This window comes from Rhinolophus hipposideros (assembly GCF_964194185.1).
Source record: "Rhinolophus hipposideros genome assembly, chromosome: 1".
NCBI classification, from domain to species: domain Eukaryota; kingdom Metazoa; phylum Chordata; class Mammalia; order Chiroptera; family Rhinolophidae; genus Rhinolophus; species Rhinolophus hipposideros.
This window is the reverse complement of record NC_138047.1, coordinates 35,323,566-35,341,322: the sequence shown is the minus strand read 5'-3', so window position 1 is coordinate 35,341,322 and position 17,757 is coordinate 35,323,566. Positions and strand designations below refer to the sequence as shown.

Below are 17,757 nucleotides of genomic sequence, written 5' to 3'. Positions count from 1 at the left end.
CTATGATGCTAATGTTGTTATGCTTGATGTTGTTCCAGAGGTCTCTTAAACTCGCCTCTTTTTTTTTTTTTTTGATTATTTTTACTGTTTGTTGTTCTGATTGGGTGTTTTGTGCTACCTTGTCTTCCAAGTTGCTGATTTGATCCTCTGCTTCATTTAGGTTGCTGGGATTCCTTCTAGTGTAGTCTTCATTTTAGTTATTCTTCACTTCTGACTGGTTCTTCTTTATGGTTTTTATATCCTTTCTTATACTTGCTATCTCTGTTGAAGTTCTCACTAAGTTCCTTGAGCATTCTTATAACCATTGCTTTGAACTCTGTGTCTGGTAGGTTGCTTGACTCCCTTTTGTTTAGTTCTTTTTCTGGAGTTTTCTCCTCTTGTTTCATTTAGGATGTATTTTTTTGTTTCCTCATTTTGGATGCCTCTCTGTTTCTATGTATTAGGTAGATCTGCCATGTCTTCCATTCTTGGCCGGGTGGCCTTATGTACTAAGTGTCCTGTTTGGCCCAGTGGCACAGTCTCCCTTGTCACATGCTCTGGGTGCTCCAGGAGTGTCCCTTGTGTAGGTTATGTGTGCCCTCCTGTTATAGTTGAGCACCCAGTTGGTTGCTAACCAACAATAGTTGGTTGCTATTGGCATGGCAATAGATGGGAGTAATCCTCAGGTCAATTGGCTGTGAGGTTTGGCCACATCCACAGCTTACATGCTGCTGTGCATGGTGCTTACCCCACAGAGTGGAAATTGCCCCAGCAGGCTCTGGTGCCTGTGGAGACCGCCCTTTGAGTGTGCTGCTTATGGGGCTAATTGGCCAGTGCTCTGCTGTGGTTTGAAGCCAAGTACAGGTTCTGACAATTAAGTTCGTGAACTCATCCTAGAAAAAGTGCTACATACCTCATTGCTGAATATCACTATGGTCACCTTCGAAGTACTCCCCTTGGGAAGCTATGCACCGATGCCAGCACCTAGTTCACCCTTCGAAGAAATTTTGCAACTCTTTTTCTGGAATGGCCATCAGAGCTGTCATCATATTACCCTTGATGTCCTGAATGTCATCAAAATGTTTTCCTTTCAATACTTATCTTCAGGTTAAGGAAGTCTTTGGGGGCCAGATCAGGTGATGAGTACAGTGTTCCAATAAAATTTTTTGTTTACTGGCTAAAAACTCACAGTGTTGTTGGTTGTCATGATTCAAGAGCCGTGAATTGTTGGCAAAAAGTTCAGGTCATCTAACTTTTTCACGCAGCCTTTCCAGCATTTCCAAATAGTAAACTTGGTTAACTCTTTGTCCAGTTAGTACAAATTCATAATGAATATCCCTCTGATACGAAAAAGGTTAGCAACATTAGTGCAATAAGTTCGTGAACTTAATTGTCAGACCGCATATGTTGGTTCTGGGGCCTTGTGCGACGGACTCTGGGGCAGGCCCAGGTCAGCCACTGTCTGACCAGCTGGGGACTACTTGGTAAGAGCTATAAAGTAATCTGGTTGTTCACTGCTTCTGCTAACCCTGAAACTGCATGGGAGAGGCCATGCTGTGAATCAAGGACATCTGCCACCAGTACCGGACCTAGGGTAGCTCTGCAAAATGCCAGGACACCTGTTGACTCCCTCAGGTTCAGACACTGATAAAGTCTCATGTGGTACACAAGTTGGGTGAAGTAGGGCCTCAGGGAGTCACTAGAGTGGGAAGAGCTATGGTCAGCAGGTTAATGTCGGCTCTGGTTTGGTGCCAATAATGAGCCTGGAGTGATTCAGCAAGTCTCAGAGCACACTGAGGTCAGTTGCTGCTGCCTGGGGTCTGTCAGACTCTTGATAGTTTTCCAAGAAAGTGCAATATGAGTGGGGCTGGCTGCTCTTGGAGAAAGTGCCTCTGGCATTGGGGGAATTGGATGGGGCAGGGTCCCAATGAGTCAGCAGGGGGGAGCTGTGGAGCTCATCAGACCAATCAGATTCAGATTTGGCCGTTTGGGGGCGGGCTCAACACAGGAAAGATGGCCCCTGCCGGCTGGCTACATATGAGGAGGACCTCACAGGGAAATGGCAACTGTTCTCCAGCCCTCAGCCCAAAGCAACACAACTCACAACTCAGTCTGCCCCCGTATGTCTCTGACACCCCGCAGAGTTACTCTCCCAACGCTGGAGCCAAGGTGAGTGCCTGGGAGAGCGTCTGTGCATGGGCCCCTTAAGAGGACGTCTGGGTTTCCTGCCTTCTGTCTTACCTGGATGGTCAGAATCCCCACTGGTTTTCACAGCCAGATGTTGTGGGGGCTCCTCTTCCTGGCACCAGTCCTCTGGGCTGGTGAGGCCAGTGTGGGGTTGGGGTCCCTCACCCCTCTGGGGGAACCTCCGCAGCTGAGATATGCTTCCCAGTGCTCAACTGCCACACAGAGGTTTGGGGTTAACCAGTTCCTCATCTCTGCCCCTCCTACCAGCCTCGATGTGGCTTCTTTATATCCTTGGTTATAAAACTTCTGTTCAGCCAAACTTCAGATGGTTCTCCAGGTTGATTGTTCTATAATTTAGTTGTAATTTTGATGTGTTCATGGAAGGATGCAGGCACAGGGTTTAACTACTCTGCCATCTTGAATCACCTCTCATGCCCGTGTTTTTAACAGGATTTATTATTGAGTATGCTTGTTTGTAACTTTCCTGGTTTTACCAAAGTATAACAACTCTTAATCATTTTGTAATCAGTTTTTAGTATAACGGGAACTATTAATAATATACTGTTAGGATGGTAAAGTGCAAATCTAAAAGTTATATCCCTTAGTGATAGGTATCATCATTACATTTTGATAAAATTAGATTTCATTTGAGATGTATCTATATACCATATTTAGAGAAAAAATTTCAAAACATGAAATTTCCAAAAGCTGCAATCTAGGAACAGCCTGAAGTGGGATCCAAGTTGAATTCTATACTAATCCTGTAGGAATTTCAGTTTTCTTTTTTTTTTTTTGGAGTTCAAGTACCTTATATTTTAATGAATTAAAATGTTTTAACCGCATTCCAATTTATACGTCGAACTCTTTCCAATTTCTCCCACAACCTGTCCTTTATTCCAATCAGGCACATTTTACAGCCTTTAATAAATCACCTTGAACTTCATCTGTGTTGCTTTGTTCATGTGATGCCTTTGCTCTAGAGGTCTCTCTCCTTTGCCACCATTCATCTAATTCCGGTGCTATCCTTAAGGTTCAGATCAAGTCCTGCCTGCCTCATCCAGTTTTCTTTTTCACAAGAAGCTAAACACCAGCAATTAGGTATTTTGAGAGGGTATATAGAGTTTCTTCCCAAACATCAAAATGTATTGAAAATGGAGGCACTATAGCTTAGAATTTACATATAAAATTACAGAATTGTATCTTTGTCTTTAAGAGCTTCTAGAGGTTAAAAAATAGACTTTAAAGTAAAAACATACCTGTTTATATTAATATATCTATTAGGATAATTTGAGCTATTTAATACCAGGTACCATTTTAGATACATTAACCCATTTCATCCTTACAAAGAGCCAGTGAAGTAAGAATTATTCACATTTTTCCATATGAGGAAAGTGAGATACACTAGATACATAATGTGTCTGAGGACACTCAGCTGGTAAGGAGCAGAGTCAGGATTTTAAATCAGATAGTCTGGCTCTCTACATGTCACTCTAGTTGGCAGAAGAGCCAAAGGAAAGTAACATTATATCAAAAGTGGAAATGAAATACTCATTTTGTTGTAAAATAAGCCCACGAATTAATGTTCAGTAATCAGAACAACTGGCTGGATCTAACTTGGATTGCTTGGGACTAAGGGGAGGTTGGGATGGGATTGGGATGGGGCGCTGATGTTTTATGGAAGTCAAGGAGTTGTCTGTCATTCTGAGATTTAGTTGCAAGCATTTCTTACAGGAACCTTAGAGGCATTTCCAGAAGATAACCTTTAGTTCAATTGTCAGTTATTGACTTGAACCATGTAGGAAAGAAATTATGGAAAGGTGTGGAAATTAGCATTTATCAAAAATTTTAAAAATATTTAAAAATTGTATTTGACCCCTAGTTACCAATTGACTTTTCCCAATGACGACTACTATTACAAGTTTGTCAAGTATTCTTATAGATATTTAATGCATATATGCATATGTATATATATTTATTATTTATAATATATATTTCCTCTGTTCTGCACAGATGGTAAAATACATATACATTCATGGATCTAATGATTTAAAAAGTAGACAGGCAATTTTCAGGGTTTTGTGTTCACTAAAAATTTTTAATCATGAGGGTATAAGAAGAGACCATCTTATTGCCTTTGGGCTCCCACAGTCTCCCAGGGCCCGGCACAAAGCAGGAGCTCAGCCAGCAACTGGTTCACCCCCTCCTGCTCCTTCTCCTTCATCTGTAAAATGAGAGGCTTAGTCTTGGAAGGGCTCCTTCCAGGGCACATGGCCCCTGAGGTAAGCATTTGCTAAGCACACCATAAAGCTTGGTGCCGGCCCCCACTTTCTCCACCCTTCAATCCATGCAGAGAATGGGGCTGCTGATCACCTGTCATTTAGCTCCTCGGCCATCCCAAGGGCTTGGTTCAAATCGAGCTGCCCTTCAAAACATAGTTGCCTCTGCCCTGTGGCTGCTGCTTCTGGCATTTCTGGCCACTTATGTGTGATTTAAGCTTCCCTTCAGACCTTGTTTGACGATTTCTTCTGTCCAACAGCACTGGCAGAGGCAACGTTGACTAAAATCCAACCTCTCTTTTTACTGCGAAGGTGAAGATTAGTCGATAGGCAAAACCCTCTTAGCAGAGCTCCTTTGGCTATGGACAATTCAGGGATTCCCAACCTGGACTAATTTGCCAGAAACTATAATTTGTATAGACCTCGTAGTTCTTTTTACCCTCCAGTATAACCTCATTACCAAAGCCAGATCACTTAATTGGTCATAATTATTGGACTGCATGGCTTTCTACCCACATGAGGATTCCTAATATCTCTAATTCTCATCTGGAAATCAGAGCATGTTTTCTTTCTACCTGGAAATTGTGTTATTCTTTGTATTGTTCAGATGCTGTGTACTTTTCAAAACTGTTTCTTACACTGATCTCAACAATAAGACAGAAAAAGAGTGAGCTTCCCAAGAGCAAGAGCAAGGACCATCTCTGCCTCATTCATCACAGTGTAGGTCCTTTGCATATGTTTGCTGAGTGAACGGCTCATCCTGGATTAGAAGTCAGGAGTCCTGGTTTCACGTGCTGGCATGGTCTAAGCAAGCACTGTCCAGTAGAAAGAGAATGCAAGCCGCATATGAGGTCTGACAATTGAGTTCACGAACTCATCCTAGAAAAAGTGCCACATACCTCATTGCTGAATATCACTACGGCCACCTTCGAAATACTCCCCTTGGGAAGCTATGCACCGACGCCTAGTCCACATTTCAAATTCCAGAACTTTTTTCTGGAATGGCCATCAGAGCTGTCCAAAATTTTTAAAATATAGACTTTAATTTTTAGAGTAGTTTTAGGTTAACAGCAAAATCAAGCAGAAAGTACAGAGATTTCCCATCTATCCCCTCCTCAGCATCTATCAGCATCCCTCACGGAGTGGTGCATTTGTTAGAACACATGACCCTATAATGACTCATCATTCTCACCCATAATGACTCATTCTCACCCAAAGTCTATAGTTTACATTAAGGTTTACACTTGGTGTTGTACCTTCTATGGATTTTGACTAATGTATAATGACATACATGCACTAGTAGAGTACCACACAGAGTAGTTTGACTGCCCTAAAAATCCTCTGTGCTCTGCCTCTTCATCCTTCTCTCCCCACTAACCCCTGGGAACCACTGATCCTTCACTATCTCCATAGTTTTGCCTTTTCCAGAATCTCATACAATTGGAGTCATAGAGTATGTAGCCTTTTCAAATTGGCTTCTTTCACTTAATAACTTTTCACTTAATAACATGCATTTAAGCGTCCTCCATGTCTTTTCACAGCTTGACAGCTCATTTCTTTAGAGTGCTGAATTATATTCCATTATTTGAATGGAGTACAATTTGTATATCCATTCACCTGCTGAAGGACATCTTGGTTGCTTCCAAGTTTTGGCAGTTATGAATAAAGCTTCTGTAAACATTGTGTACAGGTTTTTGTATGGACATAAGTTTTCAGCTCATTTGAATAAATACCAAGTGCAACTGCTTGATCAGGTTGTTTTGTTTTCTAAGAAACTACCAAACTGTCTTCCCAACTGGTTATATATCATTTTTCATTCCTACCAGCAATGAATGAGAGCTCTCGTTGTAGAGTTTCCCTACATCCTCACCAGCATGTTCTCAATGTTGAATTTTAGACATTTTAATAGATGTGTAGTGATAACTTGTTGTTTTAACCTCCAATTCCCTAATGACATATGATGTTGAGCAACTTTTCATGTGCTTATTTGTCATCTGCATATCTTCTTTATTAAGGTGTCTGTTGATGTCTTTTACTCATTTTTTAATTAGGTTGTTCATCTTATTGTTGGGTTTTAAGAGATTTAGATAACAGTACTTTATCTACATAATGTTTTTTGCAAACATTTTTGTCCTGGTCTGTGACTTGTATTCTTATTTCTTGACAGACTAGCCAGATTTCAAGTACTCAATAGTATTCAGTAGTAATAGTACTCGATAGTACTAGTAACTACTGTAGTAGACAGCACAGTTTAAATAGATTACCCTGGTGATAGGATACAGTCACTCTACCTCTGAGATGAGACATCCAAGAGGAAATACCTAATTAGTGGTTGGATCCAGGAAGTTAGAGCTCAGAAGAAGGATTAATGTAGAACTTAAATACAGTGGTACCTCGGTTTTCAAAACGTAATCCGTTCCGGAAGACTGAGTTCTGAAACATTCGAAAACAGAGGTGCGGTTTCCCCTTAGAGAGTAATGCAAAATGGATTAATTCATTCCAGACCTTTAAAATCAACCCCTACATCTACAAATTTAGCATGAATTTTGCTATCTAGTGATACCATAGATCCATAAAATTTACAGCATTTGTAAACCAAAATATTCATCAATGGAGACATTTGAAAACCGAGGTACCACTGTACCTGAGAGTTATTAGCAATTAGGTGGTAGCTGATGTGTGTGAGCAATGGTACTACTCAAGGAAAGAGAATTGACTGGAATGAAAAGAGGGTCTAGAATGGATTTCTGAATAATCAGCCTACCAAACATCTCCACTTGGGATAATCGAGAATATTCTTAGATTCAGAATATCCTCAGTTCAGTTCATTCTTTCCCTCCTCCCCCAGATCTTCTTTTACCAACTCATTTACCAACTTGTACAAGCTGGAAGTCTGGAAGTCATCCTCAAGTACTCCCTCAGCCCTCAGCTTCCAATGAGTATCTGTGGCCAACTCCTCCTCTAATTCTATATCCTAAATTGCTCTTGTATCTGTCCCCTATTGTCATCCCCATTTCATCATCTCTCACCTGGATCACTGCCATAGTTCCCTAACTGGCCTCTCTGTCTCCAGTCAGGCCTCACTCAAATATATTCCACACACTGATGCCATCGTGATCACTTAAAAAGGTAAATCTGATCATGTCACTGCTGACTTAAACTCCTTCAATGACTCCCCATTACATTCATAATAAAGTCTAACTTCAACATGGCATTTAGGGCTTCAATGCTTGCCTCTCCAGCTGCACGCACAGGTACCCTGAGCTCCAACAACCCCAAGTGCATCCCAAATCCTTGGTATTCTCTCTTGTCCTCGCTCTTATGCTCTCATACTCTCATTGCCTTTGTGCTTGTGCTAGTCACTAAATGTTTGTGTCCCCTTCCAATTCATATGTTGAAGTCCTAATCCCATTGTTGGTATTTGGAGGTGGGGCCTTTGGGAGTGAATTAGAGTAGATGAGACCACAAGGGTAGAGCTCCCAGGATGTGATTAGTGCCCTTAGAAGAAGAGGAAGAGACCAGAGACTTCTCTCTCTCCTCCACAAGACAGTATAGCAAGAAGGTGGCCATGTGCAAAACAGGAAGAGGGTTCTCACCAGACAACGAATCTGCTGGTGACTTCATCTTGGATTTCCAAGCCACCAGACTATGAGGAATAAATGTTTGTTGTTTAAGCCACCCAACCTATGGTGCTTTGTTGTAGCAGCCCGAACTGACTAGAACGTGCTTCCCTGTGTCTGTCCTCCACACCCCCTCTCTCTGTCTTCCTTTTCCACCTGGGTCACCCCTTTATGATTCAGCACAGTGTCTCCTGTTCCAAGTGTCTTTCTCTAAGCTTTCCCGTACCAAGCTGGGCATGCCTCCTCTCTCCTCCCATACCACCATGCGCATGCCTTTAGTATTATTTTGTAAGTGTTATATATTCATGTCTTGCCACCTGCATTGTGAACACCCTGAGGTCAATGATTGTGAACTTTTCCCATGTTTGGCAGGATGTATTTGAAAAGTTTTATCAAATAAAAGAGCAGCAGAAGTACCAGCCCAGTACCCTAAGAAGAATCACATATGGTTACCTGGTAATATTACCCAAGTATTTTTTCAGGGTAATGAAAAACTGTGTATGAGAGGAGGAAGTAACCCCAGAAGTATTGGAACAGTGAAACGTTTAATGCTAAGTGGTAATGGTTAGGGATTTTGTGTGTGTGTGTGGCTGTATTATCACTTAATGACCAAATTAGAAAGGTCGTACTTAAGGACTTAACATCCACCACAAAACGAATCCCGCAAAACTCCTTGCTTGTTTCTGCGTACATTCCTACTTCCTATTGTCCCTTTATTTGCATTCTAGAGTGGAGTCCCATGTACTTCTAGTAGGTCCTCTGCCACATTTGGTGGAATCTATATTTTTATATAGGGCATGCCTTCAGGAACGCTTGAGTCTACAATACATTCCCTCCCTGAGGTTCAGAGACAGAATGTCGTATTTTAGTGGCAACTTAGAGTATGCTCCAGAACCGAGGGAGGCCTTCCTGCAGAGAATTCATCTCAGTTCACTCTGGGCGACAAGGTAGGAGAATCTAAAGTAATATTTTGGACTGACCTTACAGGGATCCGGCTTTCAGCCAGCTTCAGAGGGTAAGGCACCACAATGATTTTTCTGTACATTAATTGTTGTTGGAAGGATTAAACGCAGCATTGTATGTATCTATCGTGATAAACACTCAAAAAAGCATTGGCCATTATTTTGGTTGCTGCCATTATTAGTGTGTTTTCATATATCACATGCCTAGAATACTGCCTAGCATATGGGTAACTCTCAATATATCTTTGCTGACTGGCTGAATGGATGGAAAGAAGGAAGGAAAGAAGGAGAAAGAAAGAAAGGAAGGAAAGAGGAAAGGAAGGGAGGGACACATGGATGGATAAAAGCAAACAGACTAATCCATATTTTGAAAAAATAGTTTAGTATTTCTCAGAAAAGAAACCATAAGTTTCTCTCTGATTAGTTAATCAGGTGGTCAGGTGTGGAGGGCTTTGAGGTATCAGGTGAATACAACAAAAGAGAGGGCTAGCACCCAAGATAAACGTTCTTTTAACTGGTTCAATTTTGTCTCTTTTACTGCCATCAAAGTTTAAAGAGGCTTCTTCAATTAACTCAAAGTTTTCACTGCCCTGGGCAATTTTGAGATTTAGATCTCAGTAGTTTTACTTGGCTGTGTGTAAATTAGAGCCCTCATGGTGTGAAAGGAACTTAACTTTAAATCCTGGAGAGAAATCTTTTCTTAACCCTTTTGCGGTGACAGTCAGATGTATCCAAATGAATATTTCCATTCGCTAAGTGTAGATAAAAAGTTCCAGAAAGGAATTTAGCAAAGCACATGTACATTTTTCCATATTTTTGTGTTTTTCAAGAATGAATAACAATAGGAAATTTTTATACATAAAAATAGTGTCATTTATATACAAAGCAACACAAATTATTATTAAATGTGTAAAATTGTCAAAATATCAACTTTTTGGTTTTTCGTGGATTTCTGACATATTTTGAAAAAAAACTTGAAATCAATTAACATAATGAAAGAGTTAAGACCCATGTGCAGAGTTAAGACTCCATTCTTGCCCTGATTCTGGCGTAGAGGATTATAGGTTAGCACGGTGCCAACAGTCGTTGGAAAAGAATATATACTTCCCATGTCATCGTCATCATCATCCTAAACAAACACTGCACACTTCATTGCATGCTTAGGAAGCATCTCTGTATTGGTTGCTAAGAATAAAAGCTCCATATTCCAGCCCTCAGTGAATTTATATTCTACTTGGGGTGATAATATAGTTACATAAAAATAAATAACATAGCTAGGCAATTTATCATGAGGGCCTATTGAATGCTCCTGACAAAACTCCTGAAATTGGGGGCGGGGTGAGGGGAGGACTCACAAGTCAGTGTAGCTCATCAAATCTTCCTGAAGGAGACAAAATAAGCTCAGGCCTTGAAGGGCGTGTAGGACTTGGATACTCTAGAGAGGGGCGGGCGGGGGGGGGGGGGGGGGTGATTCCAGGCAAGAGGAACCATGTTGGGTAAGAGCTCATGACCCTTTAGGGGAGCTCAGACCAATTTGCTTTTAGGAGATGGGGCTGCAAACAAGAGAAGAAAGAGTAAGTACTAACTCTCTCACTTATTAGAGCTCAAGGAAGAACTGCTGCTACCCAGAGCTGAGCCAGGCTACCTATTTGTGATCTGGTGGCCAGTGTGCCAAGAACAACTTAATTTGGGGTTGAGGCTAGTGAGATCACACTTGGCTAATTTTCCTCTAGTCACATCATGGCTGGCTGATGCTCTCTGGCAAGAGTGTTATGACATAAAGTCCTTCTTTTCTTAGTGTTTTAACCATATGCTTTCCATCTTCCCCGTCTCTGCTTGGATCTGCAATAGAAGGGAAAGACTATCCTCTTGGGTTTAATTATTTATTCATCTGTTCATTCAATAAATATTAATTGAGGACCTACTAAATGGTCATCTCTATGTTATGCACTAGGAGTCAATGGGGAATAAAAACAATCACAGGCCTTGCTCTTGTGGAGCTAATAGTCAACTGACGAAGACAATTGCTCATTAGGTAATCATCCCAGCAAATGCAAAATCACAACTGTGATAAATACAGAGATTTTCAAGATGTATAGTATGGGGTTTACCTTGTGAGACAGGTCAGGAGAGACCTGAAGATGTTAAAATCAAGCTGAGATCTGAAGGACAGCAGGATGAGGTAAAGATAACCAGATGAAAACGTGGAGCAAGATCATTCTAGAGAAAAGAGATAGCTCATACCATGACCTTATGGTGGAAACGTATGGCTCCTGGGAGCAACCCAGAGAAGGCCTGTGAGACTAGGGCAGAGAGACCAAGCGGAGCAGAGGGCAGAGTGAGATTGGAAAGGCAGATGGCCATGTCACAGATTTTGGCCTTTACCTTAAGAATGATGGGAGCCTTCAGCAACCCAAGTGAGTTGTCCCTGTGGAGCAACATCTTGGCTGCCAGGCGGTGGAGTTAGAACAAGTTTTTCTAGAGTTATCAAGTTCAAGTATCAAGCTTTGTGACAGTAAAACATGTCTTTTTTCAGGTTAGTTAGGCACTAAGTAGAATGCTGTAACAGACCACAAATAACAGTGACTTCAGTTTACATCTTTCTCTAGGGCCAGCAGGGTGGCTCCACATCAGGAGTCATGTCCCGTCTATCCTGTTACTCTCATCCGCATGGTCCATGATGGCCCACCATCACCAGGTCAGCATTCCACCCAGCAGGGAAGCCGAAAAGAGGAAATAGAAGAATATGACTATTTTTCATAAGGGCATAACCTAGAAGTTGCACACAATATTTTTCCTCACATCCCATTGACCAGAATTACTTTCTTTGGCTCTCCTAGCTACAAGGGGAACCAAGAAATGTGGTCTTTCTCCTAGGCAGTCCTGTACCGGCAGCCAACAATTTTACCACTTCTCCACAAAGAGGAAAAGGAATATTGATGGACAGTCGGCGGCCTCTGCCACAGGGCCCTTAAATGATCACCTAGGCCAGCTGATGCAGATATACATTCATTCACTGAGCACTTACTGTTTGCCATGGATGTGCAAAGGGTAGCGGTTATAAAGATGAAGGAGACATAATAACTACCCTTGAGTAGCTCACAGTCTAGTACAGTGGAGCTCAAACTTACCTCCATGTTAGAGTCCCCTGAGGAAGTATTAAATCTCTCAGTGACGAGGTCTCACCTCTTCTCAATTAAATCAGAATCTCTGAGGGTGAGACCCAATTATTGCTGTGTCTTCAAATTCCCTGGGTGCTACCAATGTGCTGTCAACGTTGAGAAATACTGGCTCAGTGGGAGAGAGAGATGGGTTAACAAAAAGCTCCAACACAAGGCAATACCTGCTCTGATAGAGAGAGGTACAAACCTCCGTGGGAACACAGGGGAGCATGTGACTCCTTAAACAGACAAGGGTCATCAGAGACTGCACAAAAGAGGTGACACTTGAACAGAGTCTTAGAAGATGAGTGGCAATTTGTCAGGTGAGCACAGTTGGGATGGGCATTCCAGGTAGAGTAAGGAGTATGTACAAAAGCATGGACCTGTGAACCATTTTTGAAATTCTAAGATAAGTAGAATTCTTTTCCCCAAATTATACGAGGTGCTAACATGTGATCAGTCATAGATGAGTCAGAGACTTGCTCCTAGTATCTGAAAGCAACGTCTGATCTGCAAATGACTAAATAGTTAACATTTTGTACTGATTTGCCTGCTGCTGCCTATAAACACTTGGCCTTGTAGGTTCCTAGGGGTACCTTGAGCGCATCTGAGTTATGGGGTGATGAGGCAGAATGTCTTTCTGATGGCATGGCAAGGGCAGCAGCCAAAGAGAAGGGAAGCCATGTAGATCCCTTCCTGTGTCCAACTTTAACCCTTTACTTAGTGAAACATGGAGAGGTGGGCAGGGGAGAGGTACCTAAGGGTTGGGCTGACAAGGCCAGGCTAGCAGAGATGCACTCTGGAGGCTCAGACATTTTAGCAAATGATATGACCATTCAGTTGCATACTAGCTTCATGTTAGCCCTGGGCGAGGTGCCTCATGGAGCATCAGAAAACCAGGCATTACCCCAGTCACGTGCAGCATGTGTGATGCTGAGATGAGTAAGGCCACCAACGAAGTAGACATAAGGTGAAAGACATGGGTGGCAAGATGGAAGACTAAGATGCTAACGGAGTAGGAGAAATCAGACGAAGAAACACGGGACAAGAGTACCAGAAGAAAGGAAGGCATCACAAAACTCAGGAACAAAACAGAGGCCCACGAAATCCTGTAGCTTGAAGCCCCCTGGCATCAAATCATTTGAAGTAGTTCCTCTGCAGCCCCTTCCGTCCTTCCCAGTGTTTAACTCAGGCTGAGGTTTTGCAAAATGACAAGAACCAGACTTCTGGTATGGCTGGAGTTGCCTAGCTCAGTCCCTGATCACTCAGGAGGAGAGAGAAGTGAAGCAAGGAATGTGCCAAATATGGCTGTCACCCATGAATGCTCACAGATGGCCCAGGAGAGGAAGGTCCAGGAAAGAGCTACTTATGTCAGGCTTGGCTTTGGCCCCTCATCCAAAATGAGAAGTGGACAATAGCCGGCCATTGTGTATCCAATCAACTCTCAATTATCCAAGGGCAGAGTCTCCACTCTGTGAGTCCCCCCTACTCCCTTTGAGTTCCCTCCAGCTGTCTGCCCTTTGACCGGTTTCCTGCCCATCAGAGCCACAGTCAGAGGGTGGGCAGGTGGAGGAAGGGCGAGGATGTAAAGTTCAGATCAGTCATTTTAGAGGCTGTTCCTTAGTCACTTGCAAAAGGGGACGACTCATTGGTTAAACCAACATTCGGTTTATTTGGGGTTTTAATTTATCAGGGCTGGGCCTCATCCTTCATTAGCACGGATAATTGGTAATTGGTTAAGTGATATTTGTTCAATCTGTGGCGCCTCTGCTATTGTATCTGCCTCATTTCATTTTTAAAAATCGTCTGCATTAGTAAAAGCCATGTTGAAATGATGTTCTCAGTGCACTTAGAGCTCTACTATTTTAGCATAAAATCTACATCCGCATTCCCTATTTGAAGGAAGGAGAAATTTGAAAGTGGATGGTGTAACCACAGATAGGGAAATTTGTATCCATTGAAATAGTTAAGTAAATGCTTTAAAGTTATGTTTATCTCACTTTCACATGTAAGCAATTTAAATCTGAAACAGATTTGTTGGGTGTTTTTAAAAATCTCCCCTGAGATTTTGTATGGTCAAGGTGAAGGCAGAGTAGATCTCTGACTCCTCTCCTATTACTGCCCCCTTCCTTCCGACATCTTAGTTTACTCACCTGCACAAAAGAAAAGTAATTCTTTTAGTTACTGGAATTTTAAAAAGTTGAACTAACCTATGTACAGAAAGAAATTCATTCAGTTTGGAGGCACATTCAGATTTACAGTGCCATTTAAAATGAAATTTGACGTTCCCCAGTTTCCTCCATTCACCCTCCCCTTGCATTGACTTGTTCTGTAAAACATGGAGGGGCACTCCTGTATCCGTGGGTCACTGAGGCCACCAGGCTCGGTCCCTCCCTTACCCAGACCTCCAGCAGAGGCCGCCCTGCTCATTAAGCCTCCTTGGCCCCCTTCACTCCCTCGGCCACTGGAACACACCTCTTGGTGACCAGGGCTGAGACTGTCGCTTCTCTGGACCCCAGCCTGCTTGGCTCAGCTCCTGCTCCGGACCCTGACTCTTTCAGTCTCATATGGCAACAAAAACTTGTACGTTCTTTCAAGTATCTGATGATGACCAGAGACCAAAAAAAATATTTGTTCCTTAACTATGTCTGGCCATGTTGGTTTTGAGAGTTTGCGAATCTCCTGGTCAATTGATCCATTCAGCAAGACTTCTGTTTTAATGTTCTCTGTGTTGGGAAGACTGGAATTGGAAAATCAACACTGATTAATACATTATTTAATACTAATTTTGAAGACAATGACTCTCCACCTTTTTACCCACATGTTAGACTTAAAGCTTGGACATATGAACTCCAAGAAAGTAAAGTTCAATTGAAATTGACCATTGTGAACACAGTGGGATTCGGTGACCAAATAAACAATCACAAGAACTAACAACCAATAGTTCACTATATAGATGCTCAGTTTAAGGCCTGTCTCCAAGAAGAATCTAAAATTAAGCATTCTCTCTTTAACTTCCACGATTCTCGTATCCATGCTTGCCTCAACTTCATCTCACCAACAGGCCATTCTCTGAAGACACTTGATCTCTTGACCATGAAGAGTCTTCACAGCAAGGTGAACATTACATTGGTGATTGCCAAAGCAGATGGAATTTCCAAAACTGAATTACAGAAGTTTAAGATCAAGCTCATGAGTGAATTGGTCAGCAATGGCCTCCATATATACCAGTTCAACAGGTGATGAAACTAATGCTAAAATCAATGCATCAATGAATGGACATTTGCCATTTGCTGTTGTAGGAAATATGGATGAAGTAAAAGTTGGAAATAAGATAGCCCCATCTCACCAGTAACCTTGGAGCGTTGTATAAATGAAAATGAAAACCATTGTGACTTTGTAAAACTCCAGGAATTGCTCATTTGTACAAACATGGAGGATCTGCCAGAAGGGACACACACTAGGCACTACACGATGAACTTTACAGGGGTTGCAAACCAACTGGAGGAAACGGGCTTTACTGATGTGGGCCCGGAGCATAAGTCTTCAAGAGCCTACGAAGCCATTCAGTCTTCAAGAGCCTACGAAGGAAAAACCACAAATTTTATGGTGAATGTCAGAGAAACAAAGAAAAAACGAAACAGATGTTTTTGTAGCGGGTAAAAGAGAAAGAAGCCATTTTGAAAGAAGCCGAGAGAGAGCTACCGACCATAAATGAGCACCAAAAGAGTTCACCAAGTAGACACAAAGAAGCTTGAAGAAAAGAGAAGACTTTAGAAGAAGAAATAATCTCTTTCTCTATAAAGAAATCTACCTCTGAGATATACCAGAACCAGACTTTATGGCAACGGGCGCCAACCTAAATGAAGAAGGACAAGGACCGTAAGAACTCCAATTTTATGTAAAACAAAGGTTCCAGATCACAGATGGTCATCACAAGCAAAATGTATTAAAATGTTAGAAGTATGCCGTGATTTTCTGGCTGTTTTTATTTGCTGTATCACTTATTCTGCATCTGGCAAATGGCCACAGTGACTGCCATTTATGAAAAAATACTTTTAAGTATAAGGTCAATACATTAGCCAGAGTGGATGATAGCACTTATATAGTCACTGTTGTTAGAAGTTTTTAAGTTGCTGGTTTGTGATGACTCAGATGGTTCCTCCTGCTGCCCACTTATTATCACTTTGCAGAGCACTGTGCCACAGAGCAGTGTCAGTGCCATGGAAAGTACAGAACTCTTCATATATGGCTAACTGATTGCACTTATATTCCAAGATGAACCTTTTTTGGGTACATACTAAAAGCAAAATTTTGGGAATGTGTTTTAAAATGTATTATGTACCTGATACTGACCTCTCAACTGTTTTATAAAACTTTTTAATTTTTGATGTAAGCAATTGGTGACATGATCCTAAGCTTTTGTATCAAATTTTATACAAAATGATGGCTTCCAATTTTATATAAAGTGTGCCTTATTGTGGTTGGTGTGTTATTATGAGGAAACAAAATACGTTTAAAAGTAAAAACATCCAGATATAAACCCTTTTCTAGTGATACATATTTTGAACCTGCATATTTTCACAGTATTTTCATTAGCGTGTATTACACACTTGCTTAAACTCTGTCATCCAGTGGAAAAAATAAGAAGGTTGAATAGTCTTATTAAAAATATTTCTTAAGGGGCTGGCCAGGTGGCTCGAGTGGTTTAGAGCTCCATGCTCCTAACGCCAAAGGCTGCCAGTTCGATTCCCACACGGGTCAGTGGGCTGTCAACCACAAGGTTGCCAGTTTAATTCCTCGACTCCCACAAGGGATGGTGGGCAGCGCCCCCTGCAACTATAAATGGCAACTGGACCTGGAGCTGAGCTGTGCCATCCACAACTAAGACTGAAAGGACAACAACTTGACTTGGAAAAAAGTCCTGGAACTTTTTTTGGAGGGTTCCCCCAATAACACACTGTTCCCCAATAAAGTCCTGTACCCCTTCCCCAATATAAAAAATATATAAAAATATTTCTTAAGAAAATAACCGAAAATCTAAATATTAAACATATAAAAATTTAGATAATTCATATCTCATAGGATTTTTTAATTGAGTGCCTTAGTAGTATTCTCAAAACAATTAACTTTTTCTTAACAGTCATAGGAATATAATTTTTCACTTTTTTGTACTTGAATATTCTAAATCAGGGGTGTCCAAACTTTTTTCAACGTTTTTTACCAAGGACCATATGTGGTAAAATACACAAACAGCCAGGCCACTCACTCGAGGTGAAGTACAAATTGCCTCACCTGGTTTATTTAAGTAAACTAAATATATTTTTGGAATTTGCTGCGGGCCAATTAAAAATGGATTGCAGGCCGCAGTTTGGACACCCCTGTTCTAAATAAAGCTGACATTTACTCTGGAGTAATAAAATATATCTACTTATATACAAAAAAATTTTTTTAAATAAATGAAATGAAATCTTACTAGGTAAACTAGGGTAAAGTAAGTTTTGTTGCCATTTCCATGGTACAGTATAAAAGGAGCAGAATTTACATTCTAGAATTAGAAAGAAAATTTCCA

At 41.4% G+C, this 17,757-nt stretch overlaps 1 pseudogene across 1 annotated transcript; it reads left to right on the top strand.

Annotated features, from left to right (window-relative positions):
* Positions 1 to 1,992: 1,992 nt before the first annotated feature.
* On the top strand, positions 1,993 to 16,090 carry LOC308499131 (septin-10-like; annotated as a pseudogene). Its single transcript has 3 exons — positions 1,993 to 2,148; positions 12,768 to 13,101; positions 14,801 to 16,090. The product of its transcript is annotated as a septin-10-like (transcript).
* Positions 16,091 to 17,757: the final 1,667 nt, after the last annotated feature.